General features: G+C 38.4%; 1 long non-coding RNA gene across 1 annotated transcript in view; it reads right to left on the bottom strand.

The window, feature by feature from the left end:
• LOC116157735 (uncharacterized) overlaps window positions 1-16,145 on the bottom strand; it is a 200,789-nt gene that overhangs the window by 3,789 nt on the left and 180,855 nt on the right. The window contains exon 4 of the long non-coding RNA XR_004141878.2: window positions 785-1,145. This is a non-coding gene — a long non-coding RNA (uncharacterized LOC116157735). The remainder of the gene's footprint in view (window positions 1-784; window positions 1,146-16,145) is intronic.

A 16,145-nucleotide genomic window follows, 5' to 3' on the forward strand; every position in this document is an offset into this window, starting at 1 on the left:
GTAATGCTAACTTGCTGATCCTAGCCCTGAGCATATCAGTACTCCTTGTCGCTTCTTCCTAACACTGCCTACACCATTGCAAATAGTACTTCATCCATTTCTTCTCAGTGACCTGTCTCTGCCTGCCATCTGCTTCCTGCCAGGACCCTGACTGATACCTGCCCTCGGTCCAACTGTTAATCTGCTTTTCCTTTTCACTGTTCTCCTTCAGTCTATGAAAGTCAAGATACAACATCATAAACATCGTAAATTATCAAGGCCAGGGCTTCATCTAGCTTCCAACTATGTTTAGTGTTGTCTATTAACCACCTGAATTTAGTGTAATGGCTTGGATAGTGATTTTAGGAAAATTTGTATTATTTGCTAGCATTTAGAAAATGGAAAGTTCTTACATAAAAATCCGGATCTCCATTCTCTTGAAAAACAAAACACAGCACCCTGAACTGCAGGGGACACTGGGCCTGCATTTCTGCCCATCAGCTGCTGACTAAGGGAGCGGGAGTGCTCTTATTCTTCCCAATTTCCGCCACCCCCGGATCTGAGTATCAGTTGCTATTTTTGTTGTTTAATTGAGCTTGGGATTTTTTTTCTTATTGTTCACTTACAAAAAAATGAAATATCACACATTGCTCTGGTACAGATAACTCCAGTCTCCCACTACCCTCAGAACTGCCTCTAACTCCCATGTGGTGTGGCCTCTGCCCAGCCTCTTGACCCCATCTCCCATCTCTCTCCCCTGCTCCCACTCCATTCAAGCTTTTTTTTTTCTGTTCCTTGAACTTACCAAGGTTGTTCTCACCAAACTCATCCTTCCTTCAGTCCTTTTGCCTAGTATAGTTTCCAGACACACACCTGACCTGAACTTCACATGGCTTGCTTCCTTAATTCACAGAGGTCCAACAAAGCTCTCCTTTCAAAAAGGTCTTCTCTCTGGAAGCTGCAGGTCTCCATTCTGAGAGGAGGATCTCACATGCGTGCACACAACTCTAGTATCTTGTTCTTTCTTCTGGATCCTCTATTTTTTTTCCCAGTCTCCAGCACCACTATCTCTCAGGCTTCTCAGCGCCAAATCAATAAACTGCAGAGCAAGTGAGCTAATACCACGTGGCCTCCGCATGATCCATACTGTGAATGTTGCTTCAGCCCTAGGATTAAGGGGTAGGAGAGTTGCTGTGAGGTATTAAAACCAGATGGTGTTATTTTAATTAGAGTAACAGGGCTTCTTGATCAGGACAAGAGCACTAATAAAGCCAGGATATATTATGACCATTATTTAAAAAATCGGCAAAGCTATTACTTTAAAATATTTTTGAAATTCTTCTATAGAAATATCTGTTTTCATTAACATGTACATGTATGTGAGCCTTTTCCAAATTTCCTTCCATAACCTTTTTTTTTTTAATTTGTTCAATGAAGAGACAAAAGTCATAAATGTCTTAAAAGGCACATAGAGTTTCGGTGCTTCATTTTTGGGGCTGTGGGTGTACGCGTGTGTGTATTTTCTGTGTGAATAAGGTGTGTTTCCTCAGAAATAAATAAAATAAAAGACAAATCCTCCCTTTGGAACCATTAACCACAAAAGATTCCTACGAGAAAAGTGAAATTTAATTTGGGAGGGATGAATGGAACAATCTGGTCCCGTAAGTAGTTGCAATATACTTAACTCTATTCCAATCATTGTAATAACTCACACCCACTCTTTATCCTTTTCACTTGCCTGTGCTTTAGCACTTCTAGGGATGTCTCTAGAGACCCGAGCATTCTTTCCATGTTTCTGACACTTATGCTTATACGTATTGGGGCTGATCCTCTCTCCTCCATTAGATTTTAAATTTATGGTGCACCAAGAACTTTATAACTCCCTGCTCTGCTTAGGAGACCCACAGCTGAAGTCTTACCTCCTCCATGAACTCTTGTTTAGACCCCTCTGACCCCTGGTGATCCTTTCCTTCTCCAAATTCATATTGCATTTTTCATTGCATCACATCCCACAGCACTTTCTGTAATAACATTTACTGAGCACTTGTTACATGACACACACTCCTCTGTACTTTATATGCATTAATAAATTTAATTCTCACAATGACCCTATGCATCAGGTATGGTCTTTATGCCAACTCAATAGATCAGATTAAAATATCTGCTCAAGCCATACAGCCAGTAAATGCTATCACACACCAAGATTTCTGAATTTAGAAACATTCTTTTTAACCATTCTGCTTGATCATGTTACACTATCTCCCACATATAAAATGTCTATTCATATAGGAAGTATGTCTTATACATTAGTTGAGACTTGGCCAAATGTCATACCGTCCTCACACAGTCCCTACGGTGCCCAGGTCTGTTATATGGGAGGCACTCAATAAATACATCTTCGCAAATTCAGAAGTTGTCGTTGGAACTAAACAGTCCTCATGAGTCTCCACCATCCTACATCAGCTCACCTAGCTGCATGTAGCCAAGTTTTTAAAATCTATGAGATTTGAGCATTTCTATTTTTGAAATCATCAGAATATCCCAAGGAAATGGATTTATGTTGTGTAATTGACGTTATTCTTTTTAGGATCTAAGGAAGGAAAGCTGAGCTCACAAAAGCTTCCATTCACCCCATCTGAGCAGAAACAACATGCCTTTCTGGTGAAGAATGAGTTACAGTATAACCAGAAATACTTCACCTTAATTTATTCTGTGGGGAGAAAAAGGGATTAAGAGAGAAAAGAAATGCACACAATATTCATTAAGCTTCTCTTTATCTTCTTGTCCAAATTTACCTTAAAACTGTACTTTAAAGCAATTTTAAGATATCAGTTACAAGAAACCAGGATTTCTGGGTTTCTTTCTGTGTCCACGCACAGGAGTTCTTAGAACTCTATGGTGTTAACAGACAGACTTCAGGGTGTTCAAAAACCTTATGAAATTCTTCACAAAATTTTGTGCGTCTGTTGTTGTGTTTAGTTGAGAGGGTTCATGGCTTTCATCAGTTTCTCAAGGGAGCTTTGACCTATCCCCTCAAAATAAGAGACCAATAAGATCTATTACTCTCCTGACAATTAAAGTATATCACAAATAACCTGAAAACTATTCATTTGCCCATGATGAGACAGAATAACCGAAATTACCTTTCATAGAATATTAAACTTCTATGAAAGATAATTTTTAGATTTTAATATACGGAAGTGAAAACAAAATTGTTCATATTTTACAGTAGCCATTCTCTGGACTATTTTATACTTTAAAAACATTTGAGGACCTCCAAAGTGCTTTTGTTTATGTGGAATGTATCTATGAATATTTACCGTATTAGGAATTGAAGCAAAAACTCTTTAAATGCAAGCATATACAAGCACACCTTCCAATAGCCTTTGGAGTAACGGCACCATCAGAATGCTGGTCATGTGGCCACTGGAAAACTCCACTGTGCGATCAAGAGAGAATGAGATCCAAAAGGCAAATACAGTTTTTGTTTTATTATGAAAATAGTTTCACTCTGCAGCCCCCTGAAGGGTCTAAGGGACGCTCAAGTGTACTCAGATGACATGCTGCTCTAAAGAAACTAAAATCTATCATTGGTACTGTTTTCCCATTTCATTTGGGCTTTTGGAAAGCTAAGGTCTAAATGTGAGAATCATCTCCAGGAAATGAAGTGAACTTTATAAATGTGTTAACACCATGCTCACTCTAATTCCATCCCTTAGTTTTTCTTTGCCTTACTTCTATCATGTATTTATTTCATCTCACTATACTGTGTGCACATTTACAAATCCCCTTAAGTCCTTTTTTGGAACAAGATAGCACTGAAAGAAATAAACAAACAAAATAAGCACTAAATCTCCATAAAATGCAAAGTTGGGGGTAGTTTTTTAAGTAATTTATTCTGAAATTACTAAGTTCAGTGTCATGATACTATTTGAAAATCTATAACTTTTGGTAAGTTAAAAAATTGTAAAATGGAATGATTTTAAAACTAGAAGTTTCAGTGTTTTAGTCAAGTCTCATCTTTTTACAGAGGAGGAAAGTGAAGCAATGCTTTGTTTCAGTTACTTCAACTATTGAGTATTCTCTAAAAAGATTCCTTTAGTTCTGAATATAGAGATTACCTTGATAGGAATAAGGTAATTTACCTTATTACCTGTGAAGAACACTTGATAATTCTCTTACACAAATGAGCTGTGACGCCACTGGCCTTATGTGCGCTCAATCTGTGACGGCTAATGTCCAACATGCCCAAGAAGTGGAGGTCACGAGTGGCAGCGGGGACAAAAGCAGCAACCAGCGTCTGTCTGTTCATCACTGACAACAAATTACCATAACTTTTATGTCCAACTGGTGGACTTCCTTCCCTGCCAGTAGCCTATTGTTAAAGATAAATGTTTGAAAACAGGAGATTTCTCCCATGAAACCATAAATCCGTGTTTGTGGTATTGTCTAATCTCTGTTGTGGGAATGGATCTGACATCACCATGTGAAAATTATGACTTCTTTCAACCCGAAACCAGGATGTGGACAACGATGAAGAAAAGTTTCCTCTTCATGTTCAGGCAAATGTCACAACTGTGTGTAATTCTGTTGCCCATGTTGAGAGGCAAATGGACTCAGGGTTTACTATCCTTTAATTAGAATTATCTTCCAGGAGAGGTCGTGGTTTATGTGCTCACTAAAGCAATTGAACTGAGCCCTGACTTCCTTTCTAGCTAATCCTGAGCTGGAGAATGCAAATGTCATCACTGTAATATTACAAGTCATGGAAACAACCCAGAAGAGAGGATTTTCATCCAAGGGTTCAAATCAAGTCCATACTTCCACGTCCCCAATCACTTCCCCATGTTCCTTCATCAAACACTTCCAGTGTACATCACACCTTGCTGGAAATATCCCTTAAATTCCACTCGTTAGAGTGACAGGATGCAAAAGTTGTGCTTTATGGTAGGAAAACAACCTGCCACCTACTTATCTGTGCACCCCTTCTTCAATCCCTGACAACACCCTCCAAGAAAACAGTATTGCTTTCTTTATCATCCCTTCTTTTTTTTTAAAACATCTGAGCATATTTTGGAAGCAATGACATCATGCACTAACCTCCCTCTCTCAAAGAGCATGCAACCTTTCAGGCAAGATGCTCACAGCAAACATTAACCATGCACCCTAACGCTTCCCTGCACAAGGGTAACTATCTCCACAACACTGCAGAGAAGTTCACTTACAGAAGGTCAGTCCAGGATCTGATGGTGCAGCTGGGAATAGAAGCCAGAAGCGCCGGCTCTCTGTGAAGTGTTCCAGCTAGAAAATACTAGGCCTGTTTCCGGGGGGAAGAAAGCCCACTCCGGGAACAGGCTGATGATCTGGCTAAGGGGAGGGCGGTCAGAGTGTCCTCAGCCCCGAGCGAGCACTGTTTCAGACACCTTCACAGTGGTTCTTAAGCAGGTGTGACCTTTGCTGAGTGACTATTTCTATCAGCACAAAGACGATTCTGCTTCGTGTTTGATAGTAATATAAAAGGCAGTTTTCTTATTTTAAAACAGAATTAAAGACTGGAGAAGTACCACTCTGTCTGGAAAATCCCAAACACATTCCTTGACCTATGAAACAAATCAGAACAAAACCAAAACAAGCCAAAAAACCCATTGTGAACCTCTATGAAAATCAGGCAAAATTACATTCACCTTTTCTTCTGAGGAATTAATACTTTTTGTTGCTGTGAGTTGATAGGTATTTTGGGCAGCTGCTTTAGGTGGTACTGGTAAACTTAAATACTTTGAACTTATCCAGATCTGGAACCTGAAAGCTTCAGTGCATCCCCCACTATGTCTTCTCTCCACCCTTCCATCCACCAGCAGGGTCTAGCTCAGCATCACCAGCGGAAAAATACTCAGTTAAAATAAAAACATAATTTGTTTTCCAGCTCAAAACAGGTTCTCAACAAATATTTGTTAACTATATAATGAAAATTCTTGTCAAAACCTGTGCCTATGAAGGATGACCATTTCCCATGCTTATCTTTTTTTTTTGGAAAAAAATGCATTTCTAGAGAGAATGGGTAATTGATGTAATACTGGAGAATAATTTGATAACATCTGCTGCAAAAATATTTTGAAATTTATCATTACTCATTCAGGCACAGGTGTCTTACACTGAATTAAATGTGTCCTTCAACTTGATTTTACTTTCCCATCCTGCATAACTATTCTCCATTGGCATAACTCTGCTTGGTCAAGGCAATGAAGCCAATGTGTTCATTCAAGTTTTAATTTTTCAGAAAGTCAGAGTCCAAGGGAGGAGTCAGAAATTTTTCCTTATAAAAATGGAGCAAGTGGGTTAGATTTTAAGGTAACTTTTTATTCTTATTTGTAAAGTTTCCCTACAAATTAACCCCTCCTAGATAAGGCTTAATTTCTTTAACTGAAATAATTATACAGAGATAAGCAGACATTTGTCAAACAGAAGCCTAAAGTCCAGTACACAGTGACATACAAACTTGTAAGAAGAAGTGATAAACACAAGTTAATTACCAGGACAATGGGAAGGGGTCAGAGGGAGACAAAAAAATCCAAAAACACAAATTTTTAAGTTAGTAACCTTTCACCTGCCTCACATTGGTTGGAATCCAATACTGACCAGAGGGACTGGAATTCATTCTGATGATGTGATGGTAAAAAGTTGTGAGTTCAATGAGTCTGGTGGTCTTGGCACTATTCCCAGAGAACTCGAGTTCCCAGCACATAACTAAAGGACCTCAACTTTGGTCCAACTGGCAATCTTTGTTCTGTCAAAAAAGACTCAGGGTGGAAATGGGCCATGGGGACACATTTTTTTCTTCCTACTGACAGACTTCATCTCTGAATGAGTGGAGAGAAGTCTGATGGTCATCTTTAGAGAAGCAGTGGCCCGGACCCTATTCTCAGTCTGACCTGTGACTGCAGTGGACTTGCTTTTTAAAGGAGTCCTTCCCAAAACCTAACGCTATCTTTGGGGAACATAAAGGAACATAAAATTTATCACTTGGAAAGATAGAACAATTTCACGTGCAGCCTTCATATCTGAGTCCTCAAGGAGAAATGATGAATAAGCTGAGAAATTTTATTCAGCAGAACTATTCCCTTGGGCATGGGGAAGAGGGAGCCCTGGTCATCTTTATTAGGTATTATGCACCTGAAGGCTCCCAGACAGAGGGAGGGAACATGCACAACCTTACTGTAAAATGCTTGAAAAATCCTTTAGAAAGCTTATTAGTGCATTAATACACAGGGGTTTCGCTCTGATTGCCTGATATGGAAATTCCAGCTGCTCATCTTTAAAAGCTCACACTTTCCATTATAAAGTGATTTTTGCACTGTTTTCCTCTTTCTTTTCATTCGTGGTACTCCTCTATAGAGACCTTACATAGTCCCTATGGTTTCTAAAATTACTAAAGCAAGAAACTCTTCCCATAGTCATTGTTAAGTGGTTGGTAAATGATTCTTGTTCGTGCATCAAGGTCCAAAAATACATGAAAAAAATGCAAGCTAGGTTATGGTGAAGTGATTCTAGTCTCTCAAATTGTACCAAATGGATTATCTACAAGAAAATGACGCAAAGCTCAGAAGTTCCTTGGGGGGGGGGGGGGGGGAGGGTGTTGGGGGGGGGTGTCAGTCCCAATGTGAAAAGAATGTGAGCAATCAGAAAATGTATTATGAAGTTAATTCCATAATAGAGAGGCAAAGGAGCCCTTAGACAGTATTCACAAAGGGAACACACACACACACACACACACACACACACAAAGCAAGAAAATAAAAGATAAAAACTTAGTCAGGTCTTCCAACTTGTATTTTATTTGGCCTCTTGGTAAAATCTGACACTGTTTTCCATGCCTTCTGTCTTGAAATATTGTGATCTCCTATCCAGGCTCCTACTCTGATATCCTTCTGCCTGGAAAATTGGATATTTTTCAGGGACCTGGATCCCCTCTCTTTCATATTCTTCAGACTCTCCCAGGGATATCCTGTCCTACTGTTTGGCTTTAGATTCCATCTACTTGATAATAACCCTGATTTGGTCAGGGTTTGTTTAGAAGTCAGTGGCAGAAACTCAAATTAAAGCAAAAGAATTTCAAATAGGGTATTTATTGACTCACACAACTGAAAAATCTAGACGTAGCTATTAAGGTGCTCAATGTATTCATTCGCTTACCAGTTTTTTTGTTTAACTTAAAAGTTACTGGAAGCCAAGAATTATTTGAGGATTAGGGATAGAAAACTGAACTATACAGACAACACTCTCTGACATCATATAGCTTACAACAAGCAAATACAAAAAATAGTTTTAAAATCACACCAACTAATGCTAGATAGATGGTAAGTGACAGGGAGAAAAATAAACCATGGAAGGGAGACAGGGAGGGCTGCTACTGGAAGTAGTTAGTCAGGGAAACTTCTCCCTGAGAAAGCAATATATGACTCCAGATCTAAAGGAGATGAAGGAGTAGTTCATGTGGACAGCCGGAGAAAGAACACTCTGGGCAGAGGAAACAGCAAGTGCAAATGGCCTAGGGTAGGGTAAGCCTAAAGAGTGTGAGAACCACAGGGAGTCCAAGGTAACTGCGGAAGAGTGAAGGAGAGAGTCACAAATGGAAGCAAAGCGGCAGCCAGTGGGCAGACCATTTAGGGCCTTTCGGGCTTCTTTGGGGACCTCTGTTCTTTACTTTGAATGAAATCTAGACCGTTGCTGTGTTTTGAGAAGAGTGTCATGACCTAACTTAGATTTGGATGAGATTATTCTGATGGCCAGAACAAGGGAAGCAAAGTTGGAATCAGGAAAACCAGTTGACGGCTGCATCATCCCCAAACTAAAGGACTTAAAACCATAAGCATTAATTATCCCTCACGAGTCTCCAGGTAGTCTGGATGTTTTCTTTGTCTGGTCTCAAACTGAGCCTACCCATGTATCTGTGGTTGGCTACAGGGAGCTCTGCTGACCTTGGCCTCCCATACTTCGGAAGACTGGCTCACTGTAGGCCCGCCTTGGATGGTCTCAGCTGGGATGGCTGGCATCTCCCCTGTATGTTGCCTCACTCTCCGGCAGGCCTGCCTGGGCTTATTCATGTGGTGGAGGCAGGGTTTCAAGAGACAGCAGGAGCATGCAAACTTTGTAAGCTGACCACAGGACTGGCACAGTCACCTCTGCCACATTCTGTTGGCCAAGCAAGTCACAAGGCTAGTCAAGATTCAAGGAGCAGGGAAGTAATTCTATCAATTTATAGGAAAAGCAGAAAAATCATGTTCCAAACGTATTCTGGGATGCTAATGATCCACAACAGAGTATTTTTTTAAATAGGTGACTGAATTCTACATATTTTGAAGAAAGAGCTAAGATAACTTACTGAAGAACAGTGGACAGTGAATGAGAAAGAAAACTGTACTTATCACCTTTCTGCCTCCCTTGCAAACACTAGATGACCTTGCATGTTTCCTATCACAGTGGATGGTACCACCACCCCTCCATTTGCCCAAGTGAGAATGCTGGAAGTCATCATTTATTTCTACTTTCCCCTACATTCAATGAGTCATTAAGTCCTATAAATTCTCTATTCTGAAAATTTATTAGTTTGGGGCCACCATCCACAGGACTATTTCAGCAGTCCCCTGACGGACAGTTCATCTTTATTCTCATCCCTTGTTAATCTACCCTTTGTTTGAATTCATTTTTCATGTTGCAGGCAGTGATATTTTTACAACAAAATAGAATTATATGATTTCCTTGACTTCTGTCTTATAATCAGTCCCTATTACTCTTAGAATAACACAGCTTGGAAGGTTCCTGCTTACCTCTCCAGTTTACTGTTTTGTTACTTTTTACCACTTAGACCGTGTTCTCAGCATCCTAAACACATTCAGTTCCCATAAGGAACTCACCATTTCCCTCTCATCTTGAACTGAATATTCTGGTTCTTTTTCCTAGAATATATATATTTTAAGAGAGATCTCATTTCTTTCAGGAAGTATTTTGACCCTTCCTTCCCCTGGTCTGGGATGCTACTCTTCTTCTTTACTGTCCTTACAGTTACACAGTTTACACTGCATTTTATTGACTATTTAATTGCCAGGAATCAATCACTAGATTATAAATTTCAAGAGAGTAATAATTATGTCTGTTTCGGTCACTACTTTCTCCCTGAATAATTGGTCCAAACTAATCAAAGTATCATATGATTCGATGAATCAGAGAACTCTGACTTTAAATCTTTTTGTAAAGAAAAATTTAATCACTACACAAATAGGCATAAATTTCATGAATGTTGTTATCCTTTTAGTATTATGGAGTTAACTACTGAAAAGTTGGTATAGGAGACATCACCAAGACTAATCTGTATATGTAAGAAAGAATGAGAAAAGAGTTATCACAGTGGGAGCCAATTTTTCAAAAAATCAGGATGGGCAAATTCTCATTTTATTAGCAAAGGATCAGTGGAGGTAGCAGAGATGTAATGAGTGTTACGGAAAATTTATGATAGTTATTTTATCTTAGCCAACTGTGGGAGGAGCTGGGAAATGAAGGTCTGGAATGCAGAGCTAGAGGATAAGGGACGGCATTGCCAACCAGTTACTCTAGAAGCCAAGTCCATATAGCTGTTAAAGCGAGTCTGCCTAGTGGGAGCTTGTGGCTAGCTCTGCAGAAAGCTCTCCTATAGCTCCCACCTCTGTGGGGTCATGGTCAAGTGCATCTGCTGGTGGCCTGAGGCCACTGTTCATCAGCAGGACCTGAAGCAGAAAAGATCTAAACACAGAACAGAAGACAAAGAGAATAAATTGGACCTGATGGGTATCTCTAAATCTGTCCCTTTAAAGAGGAGTTTGAACATACCTTCCAGCTTAACAAATCTGATCAGCATCTACCACTGGCTGCTAGAGGCTTTCTTTGGATTCTAGAGAAATGTATGGCTTTATTTTCCCACCAAGCCTGAACCTGGAAACAAAAGGACAGATTTATACATTCAGTTGCCATGTAAAGCAGGGTGACCTGAGGCAGCTGTAGTATAAAGAAGTGGGTAAAAATGCCAAGAAGCCTACGTATGAATGCCAAGTAATCTTGAATATCAAGTAAATTGATGAGGTATGGGAGAGAGAATGAGGTCAAAACTTGATTATAAGGGTTTTAAGAATAGAAAACATTCTGCCAAGAAATAAAATACAAAAATGTTTAGACTAGGTTTCAATTATAGTTAGAAATCTTAAATACAATGAATTAGGAACTTTATGCTTATCTTATGGGCTTGGCATGCAAATTAAATGTCCAATAGAAGATGTCAAGAGTTAGCGAATTTTAATACAGGTGTCTCTGTTGCTGGTGTTGAGGATACACTCTGTAGCACTGAATCCTATGGGAACATCTTCCTTTTTGAGCCCTTTGCCCAATTTCTAACAAGATCTTGGTTTCCTCCCACAAACTCTCTTCCATAGTCTCAGAGCTTCTTGCCAGAGGATACTGGGAAACTACTTGATCTCGCAACACTCTCTCTGCAAAGATTATGTCTTCATGCATGATACAGCCTTTTAAAACTACTAAGTAGAATATCTAACATGCCAACCTGAAGCATCTGCATCTGGATGCTGTTCCCAATGTCCTAGCCTTCCCAAACACAAGCAATATCAAGCAAAATGGCAAAGAAGTTCATCGAACCAACAACAAAAGGATCATATCAAATACAACTTCAACTGCCCCTTCTTTTGAGCTATATAAAGTCAATTTCCAGAAATTGTAGCAAAGTCATTATTTCCTGGCAGTCAGCCAATAAAGCTTCAGCTATGTTGAGGTAGTCTCAGAACACTCTTAACAGATAAATGGCAAACTTCAAATGTAATTCCCATAATGGAATTAAATATGGATTTTCCAAAATCACCTCCCTTTTGCTAGATAGAACTTCATATAAACTACCTTGGAGAGGTATCTATCAAGTGGATTTGAAGTCCACCTTTGTTACTTCTTTTCAAAACCAGCGTGGGAAGCTTAATGTTTCCTCCAGTTCGTTCCCACAACCATTTCCCTTGCATCTCAACCCAGGAGAGGCTCCTTCTTTGTCCCTACTATATTCTTCCAAATAAATGTGCTTTAATCCTGTCATTTAACTCCCTTTCAGGGCTCTTTCTGCCATTTCCCCCCTTTTTTTCAGTTGCTAAGATTTTCTTCCTGGGCACATAAGCATGGAAGAGTCAGAGCAGAAGATTCTGTGGACAAACCTTCCTTACTACAGATCATTACTCATCTTCTGACTCAACAAGCCTGGAGGCTTAGAACTGTCTGTTTTAGTTACAATTAATTTTTAATAGAACTAAAACAACTGTGTTGAGAAATGGCATTAGCATGTGACATTCCAGTGACGCACAGGGGAGGGATGCTTGCCTTCATTTCACACAGCATAGACCATACAGAAGCTCAGATACACAGGTCTTAAAACTGAGTTTAAAGGTCCAACAAAATAACAAGTTAATAAGCATCTTTAATGGAAAATTGTATACTTAACTCAAATTAACCATTTTATGGAGTTAAATTCTGAAAGTTATTTCCAGACTTTCCATTGTGTTGAATGTTAGTCCAGAAAAGAAATTAAGAATGTTCATTATCAAAAAACTAAGAAAAATAAACTTTGAGAGTCTTTTAATTTTTATCCTTGAAAAAAATCATAGTTCTTTATCTTTCAAAAAGTTTATTAGCTGTTTATTAATAGTTATTAGCTGATATCAGTGTGACTATTTTAAGAAAGAATTTGGCTGCCTTAGTGGAGTAGCTAACATTAAGCAAGAGAAAATTTAAGACTGAGGTAGCTGCCTCTACTGAATGAAGACATTATTCCCTGGAATTTACCTTTTCCCAGGAAACCAACGACCATCTTTGGACAAGTCTCAATGTCAGAGACTGATTTAAGGAGAGGGTAAAAAGCGTAATACTTTAATATATTAAGGCATATGAGATGGGAAGCACAAATTTAGATTTCAAAGTTGGAATTAATGCAGATATAATTATTTTTGGAAAGATCAATCTCAAACCTTTCTACTAAATCAAAGGAAAAAAGTTAACATCCCTAGCAGGTCACCAAGTAAATACACACATACAACTGAGACACACAGAATCTAGACTAACACCTTGAATATATTCCACTGAAACACTTTAACATTTTCTGAACTAAAATAAAGGAATTAAAGATGTCACCATATAATTCAGCACCCAAATTCTATTTAGAGGCCATATTAAGCAATGCTGATACTATTTTATGAGTTAATCATAACACATGAAGCTTAACTTTAGAGCTCCAGAAAATCCAACCCTACTTGTAACAGGACACTAAACGTTCATCCAGCAGAGGGCAATGGTGCATACTTCCAGCTCAGCTCTGACCGGGGAAGGGGAGAATCCGTGGGAAGGAAAGTGTGGGGCAGCCAACACACAAAGCACAATACAGTTAGAATTTATTATAAATATCCCCAAGGTTTGTTACTAACGGGAGATAAGCCATTTCAGATCCCTAAGGCTTACTGAGACGTTGGTAGAAAGAGCCAAAAGGAGGGGGGGGAATCAGCTTCTGAAATGCTTTGTCTCAAATTACAGAATCAGCTGATTTAACAGTGGTGAGAATTATGCAGCTCTCTCTCTTTTAACCTTTTAAACTCTGTTTCTTACTTTTTTCACTTAATACTATTAAAAATCATCTTGTCATATTATTGTATGCAACAATAAAAATAGTGGTAACTAATATTGGGTATTTATAATTTTGTCAGGTACTGTCAAAGTTTTTATATACACTGTATGTTATGGGCTGAATATTTATGTTCCTCCAAAATTCATATGTTGAAGACCTACGCCTCAATTGGATGGTATTACGGGCCTTTGAGAGGTAATTAGGATTAGATGAGGTCAGGAGGGTGGAGCCCCCATAAATGGGATCAGAGCCCTTCTAAGAGTCACAAGGGCACTGGCTTCCTCTCTCTGCTCTCAGCCATGTGAGGACACAAGGAGAAGCAGTAATCAGTCAGAAGGCCCTCACCAGAAACTGACCATGCTAGCAACCTGGTTTCACACTTCTAGCCTCATGAACTGTGGGGAATAAATTTCTGTTGTTTATAAGCTCTCCGGTTATAGCAGCACAAAGGGACTAAGATGCTATATTAACTTATTTATTTTCTCAGTAACTCTACTGTATGTGTATTATTATTATTTCCATTTAAAGGTGAATAAACCTCTAGCTTACTGCTCCTCACTGGTTAATCATCTTTTAGAGTATTTCCTCCACCACATGCTTATATATTAATGAACTGCAGAGGTACAATGACCTCTGACTCCCCACTATGGCCAACCCTACTGCAGTGAACCAATCAAATTCTCCTCCCATCCAGAGCAGTGAAATATATAGTCACATGTGTGATTCCGTGGTCTGAAGGTACACCAATACTTAATTTCACTACATTTTATATACTTTTAAATGTGTTTATTAATTTCCATTTTGCTCATTGTTAACGAGTTGTATCATTTCTCTCAATAAACTTGTTAGCCATTTGGATTTCCCATATGCCATCCCAAAATAATTTTATTTGATCAGTTTTCACCTTAGGGTTTCTCTTTTGAGGTCTTATTCAGGAAGACTCCCCTAACCTTGGATCACAAAGATACACTTTAATATTTTATTACATTAGCCTATGGTATTACCTTTCACATTAAGGTTATAAACCAAATGAAATCCACTTTTATATATGGTATATTAGGGATTGAGCTGTATTTTTCTCCATATGGTGAACAGTTTTCCCAAGCATTTGGTAGTGACAAGTTATCAACTAAGTTTATATATGTGTGTGTGTGTGTGTGTGTGTGTGTGTGTATAAACACATATCTCTTTCTAAACTCTCAATGGTGTTCTGTTGGTCTACTTTTGTGTTCATGTTAGTTTCAAAATATTTTCATTACTATGGCTTTACTATATTGTAATATTGTCAATGTGTGTTAGGATATCTTTTACAAACAGTGAAATTCATCTTCTGAGGTAGAGTTCGATGATTTTTGACAAACACATTAAGTCAATGTAACTACTACCACCATACCAAGCTACTGAGAAGAATTTGTCACCTCCTCCACAAATACCCTCATTCTCCTTTGTAGTCAACATATATTCCCAGCCTAGGCTCTGGCAACCTCTGATCTGTTTTTTGTCCCTCTAGATTTGCCTTTTCCAGAATTTTATACAAATGGAATCATGTAGCATGTAGCCTTTTGAGAATGGCTTCCTTCACTTAGCATGATTCATTTGAGACCATCCATGTTACATGTATCAGTAGCTTATTCTTTGTTATTGCTGAGTAGTAAGCTACCCTTTGAATACACCATTTATCAGTTAAAGAGTATTTATGCTATTTTCCATTTTTGGTGATTATGAATAAAGCTACAATAAATATTCACACACAGGTTTTTGTATGAACACGATTTCTGGGTTATATGTTTAGGTTTATAAGAAACTGCTGAATTGTTTTCCAAAGTGGCAGTCACACTATCAGCATTCTCACCAGCAATATGTGAGATTTCCAGGTGCGATGCACCCTTTCCAGCAACTAATACTGTCATTTACTTTTTTTTTTTCAATTTTTTTTCCGGTCATTTCAATAGGTGTGTACTGGTATCTGTCATTTCAATTTACTTTTTGGTTATGACTAATGATATTAAGGGTTTTCTCATGTTTTCTTGCCATTTTTATATCTTATTTTGTAAAGTGTCTGTTAAAGCTGTTTGCCTCTACTTTTTAACTGGGTTTTCTGTTTACTTATTCCTGCATTTTGAGAATTTTTTTTTTAAAATATAGCCTGAATACAGGTGTTTCACAAATACTTTTCTTCCAGTCTGTTGCTTTGACATTTACTTCATTAACTGTTTTAGAAGGGGAGAAAGTTTTAATTTTAAGTGAATACAATGTATCAATTTTGTCTTTTATAGATAGTGCTTTTGGAGAGGTATGTAAAAAATATTTGCCTATCTCAAAATCACAAAGATTTTTTCTCATATGTTACCTTCTCGAAGTTTTATAGCTTAGGGTTTTACAACAAGGGCCACAGTCTATTTTGACTTCATTTTGGTATAGGTTGTGAGGTCAGGCTTACTTTTATGTATACAAATATCCAGTTGTTCCAGTGCCA

Source organism: Camelus dromedarius, chromosome 1 (assembly GCF_036321535.1).
Source record: "Camelus dromedarius isolate mCamDro1 chromosome 1, mCamDro1.pat, whole genome shotgun sequence".
Taxonomy (NCBI): Eukaryota; Metazoa; Chordata; class Mammalia; order Artiodactyla; family Camelidae; genus Camelus; species Camelus dromedarius.